The sequence below is a fragment of the Convolutriloba macropyga genome, chromosome 10, assembly GCF_964194025.1.
Source record: "Convolutriloba macropyga chromosome 10, txConMacr16.3, whole genome shotgun sequence".
NCBI classification, from domain to species: domain Eukaryota; kingdom Metazoa; phylum Xenacoelomorpha; order Acoela; family Convolutidae; genus Convolutriloba; species Convolutriloba macropyga.
This window is the reverse complement of record NC_134477.1, coordinates 46580334-46602620: the sequence shown is the minus strand read 5'-3', so window position 1 is coordinate 46602620 and position 22287 is coordinate 46580334. Positions and strand designations below refer to the sequence as shown.

Here is a 22287-nt window from a genome sequence, read left to right as displayed (position 1 = left end):
AATTTTTCAACAACTCGCAGACGGGTTATCAGCGAGAGTTAAAAACACACAGTTTCATTATTTGACATAGTTAAAGTAATTTTCCTATTTTTTCGGATTTCAGTTGCATTCTGCCTATATGTGTCTTCTAACATTTAGCGGATCGATCTCTCTCACAAAAACTTCCTCTTTCTCTCTCGTTCCTTCTTTCTTTCTTTCTTTCTTTCTCTAACGCCCATACCGCAGACGTTACAGATACAAGCATTTCCACACACACACACACACACACACACACACACACACATACAGACACACACACACACACACACACACACACATACAGACACACACACACACACACACACACACACACACATACAGACACACACACACACACACACATACAGACACACACACACACACACACACACACACACACACACACACACACACACACACACAAACTCATACAAGTGCGCGCACACACTCACAAACCCAAACACATGAATACAAAATTCGCCACCAAAAGAAAACATTTAAAAAATCTCTGTTTCAACTGATCCTTACTCAAGGTTTGTCGCTGTTAATTTATATCTTGGTTGGTTTTCCTGAAAAACCAGGTTTGGACTTCTTGAGGCTACTGAATCGGTAATCATAAAACTGACGCGAAAATCAAAAAGGAACTATTTTAAGTTTTCTTTTATTGAAAATTTTTTAATGTTTGCTCAGCATGATTAGCCTATTCATTTTCCAAATCTCGCAGATCTTTTGAGAACTTGATTTAATAAATAAATATTTATTCTTCAATATTGTCAAAATTTGGCACACATTAATTAATATTTCAATATTACTTAATGTGTATTACTTTCAAAATTACTTTGTTCAACATTTAGAGAAACTTTGTTAAATATTACTTAATGTGTGACAGCTCTCGCACTCTGCCACTAGATTTGTTCAAAATGTAGAGAAACTTTGTTAAATATTACTTAATGTGTGAAAACTCTCGCACTCTGCCGCTAGCTTTGTTGAACATTTAGCGAAACTTCAAACGTTTTCCTAAAAACGCTTGTATTTATTAGCGTTGAGGAACATTGATTTTCAGTAAATCTTATGTTTGGATCTCTAACTGTATTAGAAATGATCTTTTCTTAAAAAGAAAAATAAAATTTTAACAAATTATATGCGAATTGAAAAAAAAATATTCTTACAAAAAACGATGAGTTTTATAATACCCAAAGACTGCGAAAGATCAGTTCCATGAGCAACTTCAAAACACAGAGAAGTGAAAAAAAATATTTTTCTTGTTTTTTAAATATGACAATTGTTTTTATTTTTTCAACCTCTAGACTTCATTATACTAGAGGAGATTTATTTGAACTAAGAGCTCTGAGATTGCAAGGAATACAAATAAATAAGAGAAGAAAAGATTTCCGTTTAATTTTCATTAATGAATTTACTTGATTTGAGGTTCATTTTATGGAACCAAATTTTTTACGTTTCTGTGAGATGAGAAGAAATGTTTTCACACACAACTAATTAGAAAGAAACATTTTCCTGCAGTTTGTTACATTTCCAATGTCCAAGTTTGCAATTTTGAGAGCTCTTACTTGCCCGATGTCTTCGATTGCCCACAAAACTACGAAAAAAGTTCGTAGGATAGGTTTAAACTAGGAGAAAAGAGACAGACAGATAAAAAACTAACTGAATTTACTACATTTTTTTGTTTGTTTCTATCATAAAATTCATTGCGGTCTGTCAGACCCCCACAAACACACCTCGCGATTTGTTTTTCCTTTTCAGTTTTCTGATTTTCTCTATGTAAATCAAAACTAGATCCTGAGGGCTACAAAATGCTGTTTTGCTTTAGTTTCTTTATGATGCTTAAACAAAAAGTAAAAATTTGACTGAAGTAAGAAAAAAGCCAGCCTTTTATATATATTCCCCCATTTTGAAAAAAAAAATTTGGAACAAAAACGTTCTGTCAAACATCCAAACGTATAAACAAATTTAGGGACAACACGGCGGCTCAGTAATGTGCGAGGGCACATAAGGTTCCAACCCCGCCCATCCACAATTTTGGCATAATTGTCTACGAAATGAGGAACAGATAGAAAAACCCGAAAATCATTTTTTGCGAATCCCAAAAAAGTCCAAGTCTTTTTCAAAAAATCCTGTATGAACGAAAAGATAGCCTCCAAAACAAATAACTCAGTGGAGTAAAAATTGATGCATTAGATTGCTGTAATATGTCAATATTAAGAAAGCGAGTCAAGACGAACAGCAAAATCAAACAAAAACAACAAAAAACATTAGTTACATCAAAAAGTTTATGTCCCTCTTTAAAACTAAATTTAATAACAAAGTCAACATACCGTCAGATAAACCCAAATCTAAACAAAAATAAATTATAAATCACCAGAAAACATATTCGAACAGTCCATAAAAAGGTTTGGTAACAATTATACAAAAAAAAGCAAAAACAGTAAAAAAAAATTAACTTATTTTTTTGAAACAGTTAACTTCAAAGTAATAAATACCATTAGGAATCAATTAATATTACCACAAATTTACGATTACCACTGCTTCTATAGAAGGGCATTAGGACCTGTCCTTATTCCTTTTTTAAAGCGGCTAAAAAGAACAACAAAGAACAAACAAAATTTCAATTGAAACTTACCAGAAAACGCTGTCAAAACCGTCAAGCCAAATTTTGGCACTCAAAATATATTTGATTGCGCCTTCTTCAAACAGCTATAATGTAGTACATGGCCATTCATTAGTAAGACTAGGTAACAAGTAGACAAAAAAGCGAAGTGCTAAAGTTTGTAAAACTTTTAATTTTTTTTCGAAACAAAATTACATTCAATGACATGAAAGGCATTAATTACAAAGAGACCTATTTATATAGGGTCGTTTATTCATGAAAAGGAAGCCCTCGAGACCTGTAATTATCCAGAATATTTCTTGCATCTACAAAAAGAACGTCAAATACGACAAAAATCAAATTAATTTACTTTTTTTTTGCGAAGCCTGAAGGTCATAAAAAATTCTTTAATAAAAAGATTTTGGGACACCAGTCCCCTTTATTCCCTTGACACCCATAATGTCATATTTGACCTGTAATTAACTAACGAGGTTAGGTAACAAAAAAAAATAAAAAGAACAAAAATGCGAAGTTAAAAAATTTTTTTTTTAATTTTGGAAAACGATTGTTTTCATAGTCATGAAAGCCATCAGCTATCTACTAATATCAGAATATCGGTTCGTCTATTCTTCCAGGAAAAGCCAACGAAAGCTATCACTATACAGGAAATTTCATACGACCGAAACGACAAAGTATAAATGACAGTTAGAGACAAAATTGAAAAAGTCAATTGATTTCTTCAAGAAAGAGGCGTCGAGGCCGTTAAAACGACGATGTATATCTTTCAGGATTTTACTATGTTCAATTGTGCCTTATTCTGAATGCTAATAAGGTGACATGAGAACTGTCAATAATGTGATAATGTGACAAAATTAGAAAACGTGAAAAACTGGCAAATATCAAAACAAACAAAAATCTGAAATCTTGTAGTATCAAAGCCAGAAAACAATAACTTCAGTCTTAAAACTGCAACCGAAAATAAATGTTAAATCAGTAGAAAGAACAAACAGTCTTTCTTTGCTGACACTAAGCTGGAAGTTGAACAAGTTAAGAAAAAAATAGAGGAAAAGTTTATTAAGCCATTATTTATTGAAAAGTCAATTATTTTTTTAAAAAAAAAAAGAAACGACCATAAACTTTCAATTAAAAAATTAAATGCATTAACTTGGAGCTGCTTAGCAAGCGAATTGTTTGGACCTATCACTCCTGAGCTTTGATTTGATATGCTCTGTTCTTTATTATTAAAAAAAGTCTTTTTTAAAAAAAAAAACCGACTGATTACAACCCGAATTTTTTGGATTGTAACAGTCCAAGAATGGCCCAAAACTAGCCCTGCTAATACTTATTGACCGTTAGGAACAATTGATTTTTCGAATGTTGTAGATATAGATAATTTGTTAGTTGAAAACTCAAAATAAATTCTGCATTTCTGATAATCAACGAGTAAAGTTAGCAAAAAACGGCAAAGTTTTAACTACAGTGCGCTCTCAGCGGACTCTGAAGTAGAAATAGCCCCCCTCTCAGTCTACAAAGATTGTATGAGTGTTGTTTGGGCGTGTACTGTCGGCAAATTTAATCAAAGTGGACTAAAGTAGCTTATTTCGTGCTGTTTTTGATGAAAAAGGCTAAATTTTGAAATGTTTATCCAGATTTTTTGACCAAAAAAATTAAATCAAAACAATCAACAATGCTTGTTCGTCTTCAAAAATAATATCAACGACACTAATCTTAAAAATTATAACAAATTTTAGCAAAATTGTCGAAAATTTAGGCAAAAATTCCGGAAAATGTGAATAAAAACAACGTGAATTCACACTTCTTTTCTCAGAAGTTTAAACCTCGATAACTCCCTGTAGAAAACGAAAATTTAAAAAATCTTTTTAATTCCATATTCTACGCTGGATGCTTTCCAATGATACCAGTCTCAACTCTCTACGATGAATATATCGAGCGGCGAAAATTCACAGAACAAAAAAAACCCATTTGATTATATAGTTCCTCCCCCCTCAAGAGGGTCGGAACAAAAATGTGGTTTAACACGAAGAGGAAGAGCATAGGTAACTAACAAACTTGATGGCAAAAAAAGTATAGTTCTAACTTTTTGAGAACAATTTTCTGTTTCGTTAAAGAGCAGAAGACCTTTCTTGTGTAATTAAAATGTTCCTTCTATATTGTTGCTTGAACAGTTTTTGTTTGTTATGCTTGTAACGGCAAGTGACAAGCACAGCGGAGATCTGTTTTACTCTATGTTTTGAATTTGTGAAGGTACAAACTTTAATATAATAAATTTTTTAAATGTTTTGTGTGAGTAAAACTATGCAGATGAAATCTTCATTTTAACTTTTCGCTTCCTAATTATCAGCAACAAAAACATCTTTGAAAGCTAGTTGAAACACTGCTAAATGAAGACTGTAATCCCAAAATTAACTGTAAAGTCTTTATGAGCAGACATTTTTTCTCTTACTAGAGTACTGAAAAGCCATTTGCAAAGGTGTTCTTAAAAGAAAAGATACCAATTTGAAACGGGGAAGTTTAAAACTTTTATGAGACAGAAGTATACTCGCCGCTTAAATGGGAGTATACAAAGAGGGCTAGCTTTGATGTTCTAAAGATAAAAGAAATGGAATATAAAATTTAATTATAAGAACAGTTTGGGTGGTATAATACAAATAGAGATTTAAGTAAAATTGGTATCATAAGTTAAAATTATTTAATAACCAACAACAACTGTTGGTAACTTAAACGGAAACTGTTTGACAACTGTTGAACAACTGTTTGATAACAACTATAAGACTGCACGATTGAAGAACGCATATTAGCTATCTAACTGGCTGAACTGACTGATACAAAAATGTGCATCCTATTTATAGTCAGTAATATGGGAATTAATTTCCCATTTAAAAAGTGGGATAAAACATCCCTTTTTTATTTTGGGACAAAAGTTCCCGTTTTATTTTTGGGAAAAAAATTCCCATTTTCAGTACATCTCAACCGGCGAATAAGAAGGTTTTATTGTGACTGGCTGGATATACAAGGTTAGATAGAAATTTATATAAAATTTACAACAGTGTTTATAACAAACAAAATATAGAGCAAAAGTTTCTAGTTTTAGTTTTGTTCGAGTTTATTAATCTTATTTTGTAAAAATTTGACTCGGTTCAACAAATTTGCATTTTTCTTCTTTTCTCGTAAGAAATCTTGTTCAAGTCCTAGTGTGTAAGTGTCTCTTTCATTGTTGAGGTCCGCTGTTATAAACTGGTATGGGACTGTTAAATTCTGTTTTTCGAGTGCTATGTTTTTTAGGCGATATGTTTTTAGTTTCGAACTATAAGATTGAATTTTATATATATTTCCTTCGGGTAATATTCTGTACTGTAGGCCCCAGTCGAAATTTGGGTGTCCTCGGAATTGTCTATTTCTTGTTCTTTCTTCATTGAACTTCTGCCTTTCTAGTCGTTGACTCATGGTGAGGATTCGTGGTTGGATAGAGCATACTTTTGCTGTAGGTTTTAAATGTGGCTGTTGGGGCAATCTTTACTTCTGTCATGTCGATTTTTTTCTCTCCTCTCCCGGTATTGAGGTTTTCCATACTTTTTCCTGGTGTGGCTTGTACTGGTTGTTGCTGTGGTTGTTCCTGTTGATGGCCCATCAGTTCTTCTAAGGTGTCCGGAGCAATGAAGTCATCTAGATCCGGCATGTCATCGTCACCTTCGTAACCTAAATTCTAAAAACAGAAACAACATAAGTGTGTTTTATGGATAAGATCTTTATTTATATACAAAGCAAACTAATTATTTGTGTTTTTTATTCGCATATATTTTTTATAGTCCTTATTGCTTTCAGACGGGAGAAATTGGATTATCTCTATTTTCTTAATTGTTTTCATTTCTCTCATTTCTAATTGCACTAAATAATGGGTGCGGAATATGTGGTTATAAACTAAAATGCGTTTCTTTCATTTCAGTTACTAAATGCTCAACGTCATCTGGCTTTTTCTCATTGGTTGTTTCACTTTTAAAAATAGAAGTCATAATAGAAGTGAACAGAATATTGTAAGTGGCAAATAAAATGGTTTTGCCAAAATTAACAGAAGCTCCAGTTATTTTATGTATCTGTAGGGCTTTTACAATTGCTACAACAATTTGGATAATAAATTTCACGAAAAGAAAAGCGGCAAAATAAATTCCGCATTGCTCCAATATAAATTGTGTATAACCGAACATTTCTATATTGCGGTTATCAAAGAAGTTAGGAGAAATAAAAGAGTCTAAGTAGACTGTTCTCATTGGATAGTTAAGATAAGGTCTATCCTCACTCTTAAAATTATCCTGTGATACCACAAGTTCTTTAGAGAAAGATTGTATAGCTTTTTTCATTTCGTTGTTAAATTTAATTCCGCGCCAAAATTTTTTTAATTCTTGATCAGTAAATAAATATATTTCATCGCTGTCCTGGAATTTGTATTTGGTTAATATTTGTGGAGCAATATTAGGCTCAAAAACAGAAGGTCCTTTGACTCTAGTTATACGTGGTGTTAATTCAACCCAGGAGTTATCATCTTCAATATCTAATTGAAATAAATTATCGTGTTTATCTACACACGATCGTTCTTCGGCGCTAGTATAAGTCTTTCTATTAATTGGATCAACGAAATGTATTTTATTTAGATAAATTATTGGAATTCTATTATAACATTTGTCCATTATTTGTATTGGTGAAAAATATTGTGGGCAATGATATAGCCATGCAACATTATCGTTTGTCTCTAAGAACATTGAGCGATTATTTGTTAGTAAGAATCCAGCCTTACGTGGATTACTATGTGAATAGACTAGATTTGTTCTTTTGGTTGCACGTTCTAACTCACAATCAGTTTTTATCATTTGTAAATCTAAAAGTTGTAGTTTTCTTATATTAGTATATTTGTAATAATCAAATTTCGTTCCCATATGGGCTTCATAATTTATTCCTGATTCCAAATCAACACTTGGTTCTCCATCTCTGTATGAAGTCCGTTTTAAAAGAAATTTGCCTTTTGTGCCATTTATATAAGTATTTTTTACAACACTTGAAATTGGTTTTTTTGCTTTTCCTGTATCCATATCGAATCCTCCTTCGTAATATATGTATAAAGAGCTATAAAGAGTAGGATAGACTATTTTGTTTGAGTCACAAATTGACAGTGGATTTTTATAAATCTGAAAAATGAAGGTATTTCGTGGCCCTTTAAATGGTTGTGCACGTCTAATAGCAGCTTCTGTTGTTTCAGGCTCAGCTTCATATTCTCTTACTATATAATATTTTCTATCCATTTGTATCATTTTTACTGGAGCTGTGTGTAATTCTTCTGTCATACAATTTTCTCTATTTTCCCATGTATATGCATATGGATCAGTTGATCCACTATCAAAGCCATTTTTGTTTAGGCTACAGGGCAGGGGAATATTATAGTGGTTATTAACCGTTCCATCTTCTAAATTTACAAGTAATTTAATATCATGCATATATTTCTCGTAAGTGTCGTGATAGATCCATCCTGTTTCTGTGCACTCATTACTGTATTTATCACCAATATCGCCCTTATTTATTACTGTTTGTTTCTTTACATTTTTTGTAAATGGAACTTTGTGAGTGTTAATAGTTGCAGAGCCTGTTTTCTTAGCTTCGAGACATTGCTCGGCAGTTAATTTAATATCGGAGCTAATGGTTGCTTGTGTAGCGGATAATCCACTATCGTCAAAAGTATCACAATACCACTTTAGGCGTTGATGTGTAGCTTTACACATAGTGGCTTCTAATTTAGTTTTATAATTGAGCTGCATAATAGTAGCGGTTGCCTCACTTACTTTAATTTTTTCGGTCTCGATATCACACGGAGCTATTTTGTTTAACGAATACATTTTATTAGAATCCATCTTAGAGCAATCGAAGTGTCCTACTTTTACTTTCTTAAGAGTATTTTTGAATTCGGAGTCTGCTTTCGCAGACTCCGAATTTAATTGATATTTAATTGATAGTAGTGCGAAGGTTATTAGAGGTACAATTACAGGTACTCTTATATTGAAAGGACAGAAATTTGCTAACAGTGAAGAAAGAAGAATTATAAATTTACTTACTTCAATTATTTCGTCCAACACTTCTGGATCGGGCTCGGGGAACTGAAAGCTGGTTAGCTCAACTGTTTGTTGCTCTGAATTCATCTTAATATTCAATTATGTTAGTGAACGTATGGATGCTTGAAGGGATTTTATATTCGATGTTGAATTTCAAGACGGCGAATAGACTTGATGTGTCTTTCACTAGAAAAGTCTCTGTGGTTAAATCGGAAAAGAGGAAAGTAGCGTAAATAACGCTTAAATCGTTAGCAGGAAAGAAAGTGGATTTCAATTTGGCTAGTTTGCCGTTGATTCTTATAAGCATTTAGTCGTTGATAGAGAGATGAAGAAGGAAGAATGATTTTTGGTGTTTTTGCTTCCCTATTTATACTGTTGAAAATGGGCTGTTCCATATGTCTCAAACATTCCCATTTTTAGTGACGGTTTTGTCCTTTTTATTGGCGTGGAAGAAATTCCCATTTTTCATATCAGTTTGTGTAATTTCATTGGTTTTCAATTTTTGGGAATATTTATCCCATTTTTCTATTCAAGTTTTCGTTTTTATTGGTTTTCAGAATTGGAATTTTTATTCTTCTTTTATTTACAAATGCTAGGATTTGACTGGCTAATAATAATATCATTTTGTTCTGTAAGAGTGTTTACAGAATTAGTTTACAGAGTGTAAAATTAATTGTAAAGTCTTTATGAGCAGACATTTTTTCTCTTAACTAGAGTACTGAAAAGCCATTTGTAAAGGTGTTCTTAAAAGAAAAGATACTAATTTGAAACGGGGAAGTTTAAAACTTTTATGAGACAGAAGTATACTGGCCGCTTAAATGGGAGTATACAAAAAGGGTTTAGCTTTGATGTTCTAACGATAAAAGAAATGGAATTTAATATTTTATTATAAGAACAGTTTGGGTGGTATAATACAAATAGAGATTTAATTAAAATTGATATCATATGTTAAAATTATTTAATAACCAACAACAACTGTTGGTAACTTAAACGGAAACTGTTTGACAATTGTTGAACAACTGTTTGATAACAACTATAAGACTGCACGATTGAAGAGCGCATATTAGCTAACTAACTGGCTGATCTGACTGATACAAAAATGTGCATCCTATTTATAGTCAGTAATATGGAAATTAATTTCCCACTTAAAAAGTGGGATAAAACATCCCTTTTTTGGGACCAAAGTTCCCGTTTTATTTTTGGGAAAAAAATTCCCATTTTCAGTACATCTCAACCGGCGACTAAGTAGGTTTTATTGTGACTGGCTGGATATACAAGGTTAGATAGAAATTTATATAAAATTTACAACAGTGTTTATAAATATAGAGCAAAAGTTTCTAGTTTTAGTTTTGTTCGAGTTTATTAATCTCATTTTGTAAAAATTTGATTCGGTTCAACAAATTTGCATTTTTCTTCTTTTCTCGTAAGAAATTTTGTTGAAGTCCTAGTGTGTAAGTGTCTCTTTCATTGTTGAGGTCCGCTGTTATAAACTGGTATGGGACTGTTAAATTCTGTTTTTCGAGTGCTATGTTTTTTAGGCGATATGTTTTCAGTTTCGAATTATAAGATTGAATTTTATATATATTTCCTTCGGGTAATATTCTGTACTGTAGGCCCCAGTCGAAATTTGGGTGTCCTCGGAATTGTCTATTTCTTGTTCTTTCTTCATTGAACTTCTGCCTTTCTAGTCGTTGACTCATGGTGAGGATTCGTGGTTGGATAGGGCATACTTTTGCTGTAGGTTTTAAATGTGTAGCTGTTGGAGCAATCTTTACTTCTGTCATGTCGATTTTTTTTCTCTCCTCTCCCGGTACTGAGGTTTTGCATACTTTTTCCTGGTCTGGCTTGTACTGGTTGTGCTGTGGTTGTTCCTGTTGATGGCCCATTAGTTCTTCTAAGGTGTCCGGAACAATGAAGTCATCTAGATCCGGCATGTCATCGTCACCTTCGTAACCTAAATTCTAAAAATAGAAACAACATAAGTGTGTTTTATGGATAAGATCTTTATTTATATACAAAGCAAACTGATTATTTGTGTTTTTTATTCGCATATATTTTTTATAGTCCCTATTGCTTTTAGACGGGAGAAATTGGATTATCTCTATTTTCTTAATTGTTTTCATTTCTCTCATTTCTAATTGCACTAAATAAGGGGTGCGTAATATGTGGATATAAACTAAAATGCGTTTCTTTCATTTGAGTTACTAAATGCTCAACGTCATCTGGCTTTTTCTCATTGGTTGTTTCACTTTTAGAGATAGAAGTCATAATAGAAGTGAACAGAATATTGTAAGTGGCAAATAAAATGATTTTGCCAAAATTAACAGAAGCTCCAGTTATTTTATGTATCTGTAGGGCTTTTACAATTGCTACAACAATTTGGATAATAAATTTCACGAAAAGAAAAGCGGCAAAATAAATTCCGCATTGCTCCAATATAAATTGTGTATAACCGAACATTTCTATATTGCGGTTATCAAAGAAGTTAGGAGAAATAAAAGAGTCTAAGTAGACTGTTCTCATTGGATAGTTAAGATAAGGTCTATCCTCACTCTTAAATTTTCTTGTGAAACAACAAGTTCTTTAGAGAAAGTTTGTATAGCATTTTTCATTTCGTTGTTAAATTTAATTCCGCACCAAAATTTCTTTAATTCTTGATCAGTAAATAAATATATTTCCTCGCTGTCCTGGAATTTGTATTTGGTTAATCTTTGTGGAGCAATATTAGGCTCAAAAACAGAAGGTCCTTTGACTCTAGTTATACTTGGTGTTAATTCAACCCAGGAGTTATCATCTTCAATATCTAATTGAAACAAATTATCGTGTTCATCTACAAACGATCGTTCTTCGGCGCTAGTATACGTCTTTCTAGTAATTGGATCAACGAAATGTATTTTATTTAGATACATTATTGGAATTCTATTATAACATTTGTCCATTATTTGTATTGGTGAAAAATATTGTGGGCAATGATATAGCCATGCAACATTATCGTTTGTCTCTAAGAACATTGAGCGATTATTTGTTAGTAAGAATCCAGCCATACGTGGATTACTATGTGAAGAGACTTGATTTGTTCTTTTGATTGCACTTTCTAACTCACAATCAATTTTTATCATTTGTAAATCTAAAAGTTGTAGTCTTCTTATATTAGTATATTCGTAATAATCAAATTTCGTTCCCATATGGGCTTCATAATTTATTCCTGATTCCAAATCAACACTTGGTTCTCCATCTCTGTATGAAGTCCGTTTTAAAAGAAATTTGCCTTTTGTGCCATTTATATAAGTATTTTTTACAACACTTGAAATTGTTTTTTTTTGCTTTTCCTGTATCCATATCGAATCCTCCTTCGTAATATATGTATAAAGAGCTAAAAAGAGTAGGTTAGACTATTTTGTTTGAGTCACAAATTGACAGTGGATTTTTATAAATCTGAAAAGTGAAGGTATTTTGTGGCCCTTTAAATGGTTGCGCACGTCTAATAACAGCTTCTGTTGTTTCAGGCTCAGCTTCATATTCTCTTTCTATATAATAATTTCTATCCATTTGTATCATTTTTACTGGAGCTGTGTGTAATTCTTCTATTATACAATTTTCTCTATTTTCCCATGTATATGCATATGGATCAGTTGATCCACTATCAAAGCCGTTTTTGTTTAGGCTACAAGGCAGGGGAATATTATAGTGGTTATTTACCGTTCCATATTCTAAAATTACAAGTAATTTAATATCTTGCATATATTTCTCGTAAGTGTCGTGATAGATCCATCCTGTTTCTGTGCACTCATTACTGTATTTATCACCAATATCGCCCTTATTTATTACTGTTTGTTTCTTTACATTTTTTGTAAATGGAACTTTGTGAGTGTTAATAGTTGCAGAGCCTGTTTCCTTAGCTTCGAGACATTGCTCGGCAGTTAATTTAATATCGGAGCTAATGGTTGCTTGTGTAGCGGATAATCCACTATCGTCAAAAGTATCACAATAGCACTTTAGGCGTTGATGTGTAGCTTTACACATAGTGGCTTCTAATTTAGTTTTATAATTGCGATGCATAATAGTAGCGGTCGCCTCACTTACTTTAATTTTTTTGGTCTCGATATCACACGGAGCTATTTTGTTTAATGAATACATTTTATTAGAATCCATCTTAGAGCAATCGAAGTTTCCTACTTTTACTTTCTTAAGAGTTTTTTTAATTTCGGAGTCTGCTTTCGCAGACTCCGAATTTAATTGATATTTAATTGATAGTAGTGCGGAGGTTATTAGATGTACAATTACAGGTACTCTTATATTGAAAGGATAGAAATGTGCTAACAGTGAAGAAAGAAGAATTATAAATTTACTTACTTCAATTATTTCGTCCAACACTTCTGGATCGAGCTCGGGGAACTGAAAGCTGGTTAGCTCAACTGTTTGTTGCTCTGAATTCATCTTAATATTCAATTATGTTAGTGAACGTATGGATGCTTGAAGGAATTTTTTATTCGATGTTGAATTTCAAGACGGCGAATAGACTTGATGTGTCTTTCACTAGAAAAGTCTCTGTGGTTAAATCGGAAAAGAGGAAAGTAGCGTAAATAACGCTTAAATCGTTAGCAGGAAAGAAAGTGGATTTCAATTTGGCTAGTTTGCCGTTGATTCTTATAAGCAGTTAGTCGTTGATAGAGAGATGAAGAAGGAAGAAAGATATTTGGTGTTTTTGCTTCCCTATTTATACTGTTGAAAATGGGCTGTTCCATATGTCTCAAACATTCCCATTTTTAGTGACGGTTTCGTCCTTTTTATTGGCTGGGAAGATATTCTCATTTTTCATATCAGTTTGTGTAATTTCATTGGTTTTCATTTTTTGGGAATATTTATCCCATTTTTCTATTCAAGTTTTCGTTTTTATTGGTTTTCAGAATTGGAATTTTTATTCTTCTTTTATTTACAAATGCTAGGATTTGACTGGCTAATAATAAAATCATTTTGTTCTGTAAGAGTGTTTACGTGTACTAAATGTTTTATTTCTTTTTATCTTTTAAAGCGACCCATGGAATAGGATCATTAAATAACTTTGTGGCAACTGCTTGTCTGCCTGACCTTTTGGGCTCAGTGGGGCATAACTTTTCATTTACTGATTTATTAGCTAGTGGAGTTGTAGGTTGTGCAGTAATGACTTGTGAACTACTCTGAAAATTAAAGGGACTTATATCATGTGCTAATGGTTGGGGGGAATGAAGTGTTTGTGGATAACTAAGAGGTCCTCTTGGATATGGAGTAGATATATGCTGGGGCCTAAATTACTTAATAGGTGAAGTAACTTGTTGTTGTGTATTAAATAATGTTCGGAGTCCTAATGTGTCAATGCCGGAATCAATCGCAGGATTATTGCTACTACATCTAGTAGTAGTATTAGTAGAAGCAGTAGTAGTGGGTCTACTATTTGGGGGTTGCGGCGGCGTTTCAACTTTGTTGAATACTGGCCAAGGCATATAGTGCAGATTATTACTAGGTTGAGTAGTATTAAAATTGTCTATGTACTGCCTGTTATAGTTATCAAAGAATTGTTCGGGTTCAGCATATACAGTAGTATAATCGGTAATAAGGGGTTGGATTTCTCTTTCCCTCGGAAAGTATTCTACTATATGATTTCTATGCACTACCCTTTTTTGTTGGGTCTCGTCTCCTTGTATTTCATATGTTGTATTAGTTATATGTTTTGTAACAGTGTATGGACCGGACCGAAATGATTGTAGCTTCTTAGATATAAGTAGGCTTTTAGAATGATTCTCTAGTAGAACTTTGCTTCCAATGCTGGTTGGTCGTCCGAGTTTAAATCTATTTCTATATTCATGGGCTTTATTTGTAACTTGACGACAACGAGTATAAGTGTTACAATATTTGTTCTTAAAATCTGTCTCACGTTGTAGTACAGTATTCGATAATCTACTTTGTAACAGATTATCTACCTTTTCGTTTTTACACGAATTTTTACAATGTGTATGTGACGGCAAGTCTTGACAATATTGAGATATACAATTCTTCTTATTATCCTGCAGTAATCCTAGTCTAAGTGAAATAGGTATTTGTGGTTTTATTCCGAATATAATCTCGTACGGCGTATAACCAGTACTATAATTCACTGCTGTATTATGCGCAAAAGCAAATTTGTCAACAAATTTTGCCCAATTGTTTCCAGTAGTGTTTAGAAAGTGCCTGAGATAGTTTGTAAGGTCCTTTTTTTGGATTTCTACTTTCCCATTAGTCCAAGGGGAATATGCCGTTCGGGGCCTCAGGGTAATTCCAAGCTCAAAAGTCCAGTTTACAAAATCACTACTCATAAAGGCAGTACCATTATCATGTACTATGTGTTGAGGTATTCCGAAGCTGGTTATAAATTTCTTCATTTGCTTTATAGTCTCGTCAGAATTAGCGGACTTAGCAGCATATACTTGTACATATCTAGAGAAAGAGTCTACAACTACAAGACAGTAGTGCTTGCTATTACTAGAAGGCCGAAAAGGTCCTTTATGGTCGATATGTATAATATGGAAGGGAGTTGTCTCCAATTCGCCCCATTGCTGTAAGGGTGCTTCGTTTAAATCATGTCTTTTACTTTTATTTTTTTTGACAATCTAAGCAATCGTGGATTAACATTGTAACCCATTTATACATTCCAGGCCAATAAAAGATTCTGGATATATTATTTAAGGTAATAGCATCGCCACGGTGACCACTCAAAGGGTTACTATGCGCTAGCTCGAAACACTTAAGAAAAAGTGAGATAGGAATAAATATCTATAGTTCGAACGAACCGTTCTCATTAGGTTTATTGTAACATAGTAGTTTATAACTCTCATCTAGTAGTAGTAACTTATATATACTCTTGTAAGCTTTTAGTGCTTTACACTGTCGAGTCATATAGTAGTGTTCAGGTTCGTTGCTTGATTCTATCCATTTCCGTACTATGTAAAATACAGGGTCTTTTCTTTGTTCTTGTAGTATAGTGTCAATATCTAGTTGTGCCTTTTTAGCAAATTCGGTTAACTTCGTTAGCAAATCAGAGCAATCTGATTTAACATTCTCGTTATGCAGTGCTGTTGAATCTATAATAGTATAATTCTCTTTACGTTCTTTGTAGATTTCCTTAGCCTTTTCTAGTGCATGTATTAATGTTGGATCAACTAAATTATCTATGACATCACTAAATCCGTCGTCATTATGTCCTGAGTCGTCCAATTCTACATAATTTACTTCTTCTTGTATTTCACTATATATATTATCCGGTTGTTTATTATCTGTGAGCTCAACTGTTTGATTTATATTTTTGCCAAATTTGAAATAGTCGGCTACATTATGTATAGCATTACAAGAATCTGTAAATCCTTCGGGTGCGTCTGATATGATAAAATCATTTTCTGATATATTCATTACGTTTCTTGTTCCACCTTGTACTTGTGCTAGTATAGGATAAGAATCGTTAGACGAGTTTGTTTTATCCTCTTTGTGCGACAAAGAGTAAGAGACTGGCTTTAAATCCGAAGTGTAAAAATTGATATCTTTAGGTATTGTTTTATGATCAATCTGAAATTTTTTTGCTTCCTCTATTGGGACTTGTCTACTCAGTAAATCGGGAAATGCTAAGTTCTTGCCTTCGGTGTATACAATTTTCAAGTTCTGAAATTTAGTTAGGACGACTTGATATTTAAAAAATCTGTGCGAAACTTGTCCGCGCCTAGACCATAAGAATAGTATTTGCCTGTGATCGCAAAAGAGATATTTAGGAAATGGCGAGCCTATTAAATAGAATTCGTACGTTTGTAGTGCGGATATTATTCCGCATAATTCTCTATGCTGTGGGGACATTTTCTGTTCAGCTTTGTCGAATACTCTAGAGTTCGCTGATACAATTCTCTTTCTATCAGGGAATTGTTGTATAAGTATACAACCAATACAACCAGTGCCTAAGTTAGACGAGTCAGCATGTATATGAAAGGGGTAGTTCGCGTTTGGAATTGCTAAGGATATATCATGTGCGAATTTTTCTTTTAACATATTGAATACTTTCTCGTGTTCTTCTTCCCATTTGAAATTTACATCGCCTTTTGTAAAATCGTACAAGGGCTTAGCATCTATATGGAATTTTATCACATAATTTTAGTAGAATCCCATTGCTCCTAATACGCTAAGAACATCAGTTTTTGATTCCGGGGTCCTTAAATTTTTTATGTCGTTAATACGCGATATAACTGGAGAAAGTGTATTTTCTGATATAACGTGTCCGAGGAATTTTACTTTGCGTAAAAAGAACATTGTTTTATCCGGTGCGGCTTTTAAGTTAGCCCTTCTTAATAAAGCATGATATTCCTTTATTATATTGAACATTTCTTCTTTAGTATTAGATTGTAGTAATGTGTCGTCAATATATGTGATAGCTTTCTTTTCTTTTATAAGAGGTCCGAATGGATAGTGCATTAATTTACTAAAGAAGTTGGGTAGTGGTTTTAATCCGTAGAAGCCGACTTGATAAGTATACTGTCTTCCTCCTATTATAAATCTTGTTAACTTTTGTGTTTCGGGAGTTAGTGGCACTTGATGATATGCACAAGAAAGATCGCTGCTTGTAAAATATGATCCATTTACTCGGGTTATTAGGACTTGTAGTGGTTCTAACGGCCAACTTGAGTTACTAGTGTCAGTAATAGAATTTAGGTAGCGAGCATCTATTACTAGTTTGACGTAATCCTTCTTGGGGAGGACTATGATTGGGTTAACGAACCAGCTATTCATATCTTCATGTTCATCTAGCTCTCTTATAATTCCTGCTTGTATTAATTCAACCATCAGAAACTCGAGTTTATCCCTTAAATGAAAGGGTGTTTTACTAGGCCTTTGCTTTTTGAAATCGGCATTCTTAATTAGGGGTATATTAAATTGTTGCTTAGTACGGCCAATATCATATTTATGATGTGAATGTACATCGTTGTCTTTAATTAGTATATCTGCAAGTCGGAATAGTTCGTTCTCAGTTAAGTCGGTTTGTGTAAAATCGAATTTTTGTAAGAATTCCGTTTTATTGAAATGAGTATTTTGTCCAGCATGTACATTCGTAGTAAATTTATCTATTAATTCTTTTACTTGATAAGCTGAGCGGAATGTTGGAAATTGTTCTTTTGATTTGGGTTGGCATATCCTTTTTGCCTCTTTAGAAAAGTCAGTTGCAATTTGATCCTCGTTTTTACATTTCTCTACTAATTCTCCTGCTGATAGCTCCATTATTTCGGCGATATGCACGTCAGTGAGAGGACGATTTTCTATATTATTTATTAGTTGTAGTTCTTTGCCACCAATGTATACATAAAAAGTTATTCCTGTGTGCTTAAAGTGTTCCTCTAATTCCTTAGCTATTCTTTTCCATAATCTGGGTTCTCCGCCACATGCTATCTTAGGCATAGCAACACACCTTATGCCGTCAAGCATAAGTGTCTTTTGTAGTTCGCAAAATACTGAACAAGTTCTGCTTGCTTCTGGGGGAGAGTTATAATATTCCTTCATTACCAGACTATATATCATTTGCTGACTATAATCATCTTGAAAAAGTTTTAGTTCGTGGTCTGCCTCATTCTCCGATCCAACACTTTTAAAATATTGTAGAATATTTCTCTTTAAGTTGGGATATCTTTTAATAAGGGAAGCAGTAAAGCCGTTGTCTAATACTAAGTCTCTACATATAGTATGAATAATAGGCATATTGGCTTCGAATATTGAATGCTCGTCAACGTTAATATACCTAATGCATTCAGCGGTTAGATCAGTGGATTCGGATATAGTATTTGTAGTTGTATTTAGCATAAAACAACTATCAAGCTCTTCGCATCTATTGATAACCGAATAAGTGAATTCGTTACAGTCGCGAATACTATATTTTTGTGCGTTGTTTGTAATGTCACATATAGTAAATCCAATTATCCCTTTATTTAGTGTAACTTGATGATTTTTGTGGTTTTCAATAAGTAGGGGAATATGTTTTTCTTTCTAAGAACAAACATTCTTTATAAAGCACAACTCGGTTTTTACTGTAGTCCTATTAGGTACAAAAGAAGTGCCTTTCGGAAAGATATTTTGCTCACTACACTTATGTTTGTATAGAAATGTAGACTAAGGTGGGATATATAGAGGCTGATGTAGTATCACTGAGTTCAATTTAGAGACTTGGGGGTATTCCTTTTCATTATTTAGCGAGCCATAACTAAGAAATCCTTTATCGTTAGTCTTCAGTTCTACTGCCGGAATATCAAAGTATAGTGCTTTAAGAAATGTATGACAAAAATCGACTCCCAATAAATTAGAAGTTTTCTCCTCAGTAACCCATACTCTATGGTTTGCTTTATATTTTCCATCAAAGTATGAGGTTAGTATAGTGTAGCCTATCATGCGCATTTCAGAACCGTTATAAGTTCTTGTTTTATTGCCTGAAGTTTGGATGTTTATTTGTTGCCCCAACTGATTAAGCTCAATAAATGTTGGGTAATTTATTATAGTGCATGTTGACCCGGGATCTATCATGAATTCTATTTCTAAGCCACTATGTTTTTTATTTTCTCCGGTAGCAAAGTGATATAAGTTCAAGAAAATTCGGGCTTTCGGATTTGATGTGCTATTCTTATTTTTCGGAGACCGTATTAGTTTAAAGGAAATAAATCAGAGATAGCGTCACAATAATCAACATTGTTTTCTTTTTGTTGAATCCAACGAACATTGTTCTCACTTTGTGTATTATAAGACTTCGGGTCTTGTTGTAAAGTAGGCCTTATATTACTATGCGCTTGATTTCTATTGAATTGGCTGTTTTCACGGTCATAGATTTGTTTAGCAGCATATTCATTTTGCCGAAAAGAATTTTCTCGGGGAAATCTTTGGCAATATTGCTCATTTTGACTAAATCTATTGCCGCACTTTTAGCTGTTTTGGTTATTATAGAAGGAGTTTGGGTTTTGGGCTCAATTGCTATAAGTATTATTTCCACTATTGTATTGATTATTATTCCAAGCGCCTCGTCTGTAGTTTTTACTAAATGTAGGCTTGGTTTCTTTTTGCTCTAATAATTCCGTTCTAATCTTTTGCATCTCGTCGTCTAACTTATTTTTGTTACAAGTAGAAATAGAATTTCCGTGGTTTCTACAATATTCACAGAATCTAGTATTGTTGGCTCGCCCCCTTATATTTGGGTCTCTATTAAAGTTGTTTGTACTTTGTATAGCACTAACTTCGTTGCTTTTTATTAAGCTTGTGAGTTCCTTAATTTGAGTCTCTAAGGATGATATTTTGTCTAAAGGATGTTTAGTCGAATTCTCATTAATAACTATACAAGTTTAATCTTGTGTAATTAGATGTTCTTTTAAATCATCCCAACTTTCGTTAGGTTTGTTGATACGTCGTTCACGGGCTTTTCGCTTTAGTGAGGGGGGTTGTAGTCCCCTTATAGCAAAATCAATATATTTTTGTTCTCTCTGTCTAGATTGTATTACAGCTTCTTGCGCTCGATTAGTATTAACTACATTTGTTAAATCTTCTGGCCAACCTTTATCAACAGCGTGCTTGACTCTTTGAAAATAATTCTTTATTAGTTCACCTTCTTGTCTAGAAGCCTTTTCTACTTCTAATCTATGCTTAAATTTATCACGACCGTCAGTAAATCTATCAAGAAAGTCGTCTTTAATATCATTTAAGACTTTAGCTTCGTCGACAGTATTAAACCATTCCAAGGCCGTATCGGTTAAAAGCGACCCAAATAGTGATCTCTGTCTATTTTTATAACTCTTTTTCTTATCAGGATCAGTAGGAACAACTCCTATCGAAAATTTTACTTTTTGATCAACAGAATTCCAAAAATCAAGAGCACTCTGACTTGGATCGTTACCTGAAAATGTAGTTAAAGATACATTACTCAGAGAAATAGGAGCATCAGCCATTTTTATTTAAAATGCTTGGACGTTGCCAAGTTTTATTTTATCTAAGATAAGTTAAGTATTTTTGTAAGAACTAGAGACGACTTTAGATAGTCTAAGGATTACGTCTTCTGGGTACAATTTATTTTTATTTGAGAACTTAGACATTTTTCTAAGTCTTTTGTTGAAGTCAGATAACAGACGAAAGATAGAAAATATTAGAAATAGCTGATACAATTTTAACATAGAATTTAAAACAAAGTGTTAAGTTCGACTGATTTGAGTCAGAACATAGAAATGAGACAACTTGGAAATTTTTCCTAAGTTTTTTGTCTCGCAGCAGATTTTATTTAAGTTAAAGGTTAAAGTTAGAGTCTTTAGAACATATAATTTACTAACCTTGAGTGAGCCTCACTGGTCGTACCAATTTATACTCGCCGCCTAAATGGGAGTATACAAAGAGGGTTTAGCTTTGATGTTCTAAAGATAAAAGAAATGGAATTTAAAATTTTATCATAAGAACAGTTTGGGTGGTATAATACAAATAGAGATTTAAGTAAAACTGATATCATATGTTAAAATTATATAATAACCAACAACAACTGTTGGTAACTTAAACGGAAACTGTTTGACAACTGTTGAACAACTGTTTGATAACAACTATAAGACTGCACGATTGAAGAGCGCATATTAGCTAACTAACTGACTGAACTGACTGATATAAAAATGTGCATCCTATTTATAGTCAGTAATATGGGAATTAATTTCCCATTTAAAAAGTGGGATAAAACATCCCTTTTTTATTTTGGGTCAAAAGTTCCCGTTTTATTTTTGGGAAAAAAGTTCCCATTTTCAGTACAGAAGCTTTAAATTTAAAAAGTTATAGAAAAACCGATGAAATTTAAAATTAATTATTCCACAATTTATTGAAATAGTGACATTGTTTACAGGAAGCTTATTTCGATTTCGTGTCATGCAGTTGACTTCATCATTTTTCAACCAAACTTGCAGACAAATTATTCCAAATTTGTGGCCATTGAAAAACAAAAATTCGTTTAAAAAACTTTCTCTATGTAATTTTTTGTTTTGCCGCAGCTACACTCAGAAGTTGAAAAAGTGAAAAAATATAATTAATGATCCGTACCAACAAAATTTGCACATACTGGGAAACAACACCAGACAAAACTGGTTACTAGCTACCAATTGAGCTCAGTTAGTTTTCACAATTTGAAATGGGGCTGTTGTTGTTTAATATTGAATCTGATGTGATGATGACATCTATAAACTTCAAATGAAGTCATAATACTGTATTATAGAGCTACCTTTTTTGTCAATACGTTGGGTTCCGTCATTCGATTCGGTCGAGTTCTGTTTGCGCAGTTCTTTCTGACTCTTTTCAAACTAAAATTAACAAACACGTAATTACTGAAAAATCCATGTTATAAATAATAACTAACTTTGATTAAATGACTGAGATAAAATCATGAGATTTAATCAATTGTGGCTTGGGGTTTTTATCAATAAACGATTCTATCCGAAATTTTTAGATGAACCAAATTCTAAATATTAATATTAGATTAATGGTTTCGCTATAAGTTTGGTCTAATACTCGGAG

General features: G+C 33.0%; 2 protein-coding genes across 2 annotated transcripts in view; one reads left to right on the top strand and one right to left on the bottom strand.

Moving 5' to 3' along the window:
* The window catches only part of LOC142348172 (ras-related protein Rab-14-like), a 419162-nt gene that overhangs the window by 247334 nt on the left and 149541 nt on the right, over positions 1 to 22287 (top strand). The gene's annotated exons all lie outside the window — the stretch shown is intronic.
* LOC142348169 (uncharacterized) overlaps positions 1 to 22287 on the bottom strand; it is a 98057-nt gene that overhangs the window by 25226 nt on the left and 50544 nt on the right. The gene's annotated exons all lie outside the window — the stretch shown is intronic.